Genomic DNA, 5,620 nt, shown 5'->3' with positions numbered 1-5,620 from the left:
AGTTTTAACAAGTCTTCTTGTTATAAGTGCCAAATGAATCCCATCTTCCAGTTCCTCCTCATTCTTCTGGACTTCTTCAACTAGATCATTGATCTTTCCTCCATTTTCCTCGTCTTGGTTCATGATTGTACAATAGTAGTTATATCTGCTTAGAACCTTACAGACTCAACTCACTGATTTTACACTCAGAAACACTCGTGTTTAACACACAAAGGTAGGCTATTTGGAAAAGTGACTAATTTATGATCAAGGTAGGTAATATGGATAAAGCAATTCTGATAGTAGCGAGGCAATCAAGATAAGGTCATTATGTAGTAACAACAAAATAAAACAAGAAACGAACAAATAAATAAGGGACAAATATATTTTTGGATATAATTGCTCGTTGAAAAAAATGAATTCCAAAGAGAATGGTCGTGAAGATTTGAGAACGATCTAACTTTCCTTTTTACAGAATTCGGGAAAATTTAGAAGTTACCTTCGAGTTTAAATGATGAAAGAAAAATATCGAACACAACAATTCCATATTTATATGCTTTAGGAAAAAATGAGAATTGAAGTTTATTTGATCTTCAAATAAACGTGCAAATGGTCTAATGATAAGGATTTATAAATACAATATCAAGAACAATATGATAAGGATTTTTTTTTTCTTTCAAGATCTAAATAAGATGGCAATAAGAACAAAGTGGAAAGATAATGAAGAATGGTGGAAATGATAGCAAGAAAGTAAATGGACAGATTTAAAAAAACGATAAACAATAGCGAAAATTAAAGATCAAATCAATTCTAGAGTCGGCCACAAAGATGTAACCTACGCTCTAATATCAAATTGATAAGGAAACCCTAATCCTCAGCTCAACGATCCAAACTTTTGTTGAAGCAAGAACCCTTGAATCCAAGAGATAAGACTAGAATTAGATTACCCCTTACGATCGAAGATCTAGAAGCAAGAATTGGAACCTTGTTCTAAATTGAGTCACTTCACAATCGAACTTGATCAAGACTTGATTGAATGGCTCGGATGCAATTCTACCACAAGAATTGCTTGAAACTTAGAAATGGCAAAATTGATGCTCGAATTTCTAAGAAAAACGTCTCAATTCAAGATCTCAATTTCATTCATTCACCAATCTAATTTTTACATAACATATTGTGGGTACTTATAGTCTCCCGACGAAAGACGTTTGTGGCCGAGATTTATTCCCAATCCCCTTTAATCTCCACAAAAGATGAAGTCAAATTGACCATTTGACTCTTACATATTTTAGAAATAAAAAATAATATTTTTTTAACAAATGTTGATGTGCTTGAGTGGCTAAGGCGATAGGTTTGAAATCAATTAAGCTCTCCCCGCGTAGGTTCGAATTATGTTGTTGACATTTTTGAAGATTCTTATCATTAGTGACCTCCGAACGGTCACAATTGCACTTTTTGGCAGCGGATTTGATGATTATGCGACACTCACTCTCAACACTAAGTGAGTCAAGCCAACTTAGGATTGTGTCGCCTACGGTTGGGCAACGTATGTTCAAGCCTCTAGCCCCCATTTGAAAAGAAGGTTTTAGAAGGGGTAGAGAGATTTTGAAAGCAGGGTTGAGAGTAATATTTGAAAACAATGCTACATGACTACAAGCAAAAAGCAACACAATGACTTAAATAGCATATAACTTTCCGGGTAGGAAGAATTTGAAAACTAGTGACTACTGGTCGCATCCCCCTATAATACATTCGGGGGCATTTTATGTTTAGCATGCGTAGACATGAATCTACCGAAACATCATGTACTTAGAAAAGACAAGAAGGAAATTATACATCATGAAAGCTAATAAGAATCACGATGTTCCAAATGGACCTATTGTCAAGAAGATTCAAAAAATGTCATGAAGATTCAAAAATGTCAACATAATTCGAACCTACGCGAGGAGAGCCTAATTGATTTCAAACCTATCACCTTAGTCACTCAAGCACATCAACATTTGTTGGAAAGTATTATTTTTAATTTCTAAAATATGTAAGGGTCAAATTATCAATTTGACTTCGTCTTTTGTGGAGATTAAAGGGGATCGGGAATAAATCCCAGCCACAAACGTCTTTTGTCGGGAGACTATAAGTACCCACAATATGTTATGTAAAAATCAGATTCATGGATGAATGTAATTCAGATCTCAAATTGAGACGTTTCCCTTAGAAATTCGAGCAATTCTTATGGTAAAATTGCACCCAAGCTATTCAATCAAGTCTTGATCAAGTTCAATTGTGGAGTGAGTCAATTTAGAACAAGGTTTCCAAATCTTGCTTATAGATCTTCGATCGTAAGAGGTAATCTAATTCTAGCCTTATCTCTTGGTTGATCCAAATTTTAAGGAGGTGTTAATTACTTTGATTCAAGAGTTCTTGCTTCAACAAAAGCTTGGATCGTTGGGCTGAGGATTAAGGTTGCGTTATCAATTTGGTATCAGAGCGTAGGTTTACATCTTTGTGGCTGACTCTAGAATTGATTTTATCTTTCGTTTCTGCTATTGTTTATCTTTTCTTTAAATCTGTCCATTTATTTTCTTGCTGCCATTTCCATCCTTCTTCATTATCTTTATACTTTGTTCTTATTGTTCTATCATATTTAGATCTTGAAAGAAAAAAAAAATCCTTATCATTGTTCTTAATATTGTATTTATAAATCCTTATCATTAGACCCTTTACACGTTCATTTGAAGATCAATTTTTTCCTAAAGAATATAAATCTGGAATTGTTGTGTTCGATATTTTTCTTTCATTATTTAAGCTCGAATGTAACTTCTAAATTTTTCCGAATTCTGTAAAAAGGAAAGTTAATCGCTCTCAAATCTTCACGACCATTCTCTTTGGAATTAATTTTTTTTTCAGTGAGCAATTATATCCAAAAATATATTTGTCCCTTATTTATTTGATCGTTTCTTATTTTATTTTGTTGTTACTACATAATGACCTTGTCTTGATTGTCTTGAATAGTTCGCTACTATCAGAATTGCTTTATCCATATTACCTACCTTGATCATAAATTAGTCACTTTTCCAAGTAGCCTACCTTTGTGTGTTAAACACGAGTGTTCCTGAGTGTAAAATCAGTAAGTTGAGTGTGTGAGGTCCTAAGCATATATAACTACTATTGTACAATCATGAACCAAGACGAGGAAAATGGAGGGGAGATCAATGATCTAGTTAAAGAAGTCTAGAAGAATGAGGAAAACGGAAGACTTGTTAAAACTCAAGTTACGGAGAATGATGTTGATGATCAAAGAGACAACTTGTTCCACACGCGGTGTTTAGTTAAGGAGACTTCTTGTAGTTTTGTCATTGATAGTGAAAGTTGCACCAATGTTGCAAGTACCATGTTGATCAAAAGATTACAAATTCCAACTCAAGATCATCCTAAACCTTACAAGCTCCGATGGCTCAATGATAGTGGAACAATGAAGGTAGTTTCTCAAGCTTTAATATCTTTTATTTGGGAAAAATATAAAGATGAAGTTTTTTGTGATGTGTTACCAATGCACGTTGGAGACATATTGCTTGGCCGACCATGGCAATTTGACAGGAGGGTTATGTATGATGGCTATTTGAATAGGTATTATTTTGTAAAAGATGGTAGAAAAACCACTCTTGTACCTTTGAGTTCTACAAATGTATTTGCTGATCAATTAAAGTTGGAGGAAAAGAATAAAGAGTTTGAGGAAAAAGAGTTTGAAAGAAAAATAAGAGTGGAGTGAAAAAATAGAGAAAAATCAAAGAAAAAAAAAAAAAAGAAGAAAGAAAAAAGAGATGAAATTGAAGAAAGAAAGAGAGAGAGTGATTTGACTAGAGTTGGAGAGGTCAGGAGGTTTTCACAAAAATCAATCTTTGTACTTATGTACAAGGAGAGTGATATTTGATCTCTAACAATAACAATTTGTCTTTGCCTAGTGTGTTTCAATCTCTTTTACAGGAATTTGAAGACATATTTCAAGATGAAGTACCTAAAGAACTACCTCCCATTAGAGGTAATGAACATCAAGTAGACTTCATTCCGAGTTCTATCATTCCTAATAAGTCAGCTTATAAGTCAATCCAACTGAGACTAAAGAAACTCAAAAGCAAGTGGAGGAGCTCATGGAGAAGGGCTATATACGAGAAAGTTTCAGTTCATGTTCTGTACGAGACTTATTGGTGACAAAGAAAGATGAAACTTGGCGCATGGGCATGGATAATAGAGTCATCAACAAAATTACTGTAAAGTATCGACATCCTATTCCTAAGCTAGACGATATGCTTGATTTATTGCATGATTCATGTCTATTTATAAAGATTATTTTGAAATCTGGATATCATCAAATTAGAATGCATGTAGGAGATGAATGGAAACAACTTTTAAAATTAAGTTTGGATGGTATGAATGGCTTGTTATGCCTTTTGGGTTAACTAATGCTCCTAGTACACCTATGCGCTTAATATATAATGTTTTGAGAAAATATCTGAAAAAGCATGTTATTGTTTATATTGATGATATTATAATTTATTTGAAGATTTTGCTTGAGTATGTGGAGCATGTTAAGTTAGTTTTGATTAAAATTTAATTTTAATAAGTGTAGTTTTTACATGAAAAAAGTTCTTGGCTTCATAGTTGGTAGAAACAGAATAGGAATAGGAGTAGATAAAGAGAAAGTTAAAGTCATTAGAGATTTGCCAACACCAAAAAGTGCAAATAATTATTTTAGTGAAAAACTAAATTGAAGTATCCTTCCTATGATAAAGAATTATTTGCTTTAGTTCCTATATTGCATGTGTGGCAGCACTACTTATGGCCTATAAAATTTGTGATCCACTTTGATCCTGAGAGAAAGCTTGAAGTATATGAAGGATCAAAGCAAACTGAATCATATACATGCAAAGTCGGTGAAATTTAGCAGATTTGATCAAAACATTGCAAAAGGAGGTGAAGGAAAGAAGGTGATGATTTTTCTGATTCGAGGACGAATCCTTTTTTAAGAGGGAGAAAATGATAAGAATCACGATGTTCCAAATAGACCTATTGTCAAGAAGATTAAAAAAATGTCATGAAGATTCAAAAATGTCAACAACAGAATTCGAACCTACGCGAGGAGAGCCTAATTGATTTCAAACCTATCGCCTTAGCCACTCAAGCACATCAGCATTTGTTGAAAAGTATTGTTTTTAATTTCTAAGATAGGTAAGGGTCAAATGGTCTACCCACAATATGTGATATAAAAATCAGATTCATCGTAATTCAGATCTCAAGTTGAGACGTTTCCCTTAGAAATTCGAACAACATATTTGTCATTTCTAAGTTTCAAGCAATTCTTGTGGCCGAGCCCTTCTATCAAGCCTTGATGAAGTTCGATTGTAGAGTGACTCAATTTAGAACAATCTTTCCAAATCTTGCTTCTAAATCTTAGATCGTAAGAGGTAATCTAATTCTAGTCTTATCTCTTGGTTGATCTGAACTTTGTATAAGGAGGTGTTAATTACTTTGATTCAAGGGTTCTTGCTTCAACAAAAGCTTGGATTGTTGGGCTGAGGATTAGGGTTGCCTTATCAAAAACAATAAAGTGATACAAGGCAATAGTTTTGACATGTAACGGGCATGC

This window comes from Cucurbita pepo, chromosome LG04, assembly GCF_002806865.2.
Source record: "Cucurbita pepo subsp. pepo cultivar mu-cu-16 chromosome LG04, ASM280686v2, whole genome shotgun sequence".
NCBI lineage: Eukaryota > Viridiplantae > Streptophyta > Magnoliopsida > Cucurbitales > Cucurbitaceae > Cucurbita > Cucurbita pepo.
This window is presented reverse-complemented; position numbering follows the sequence as displayed.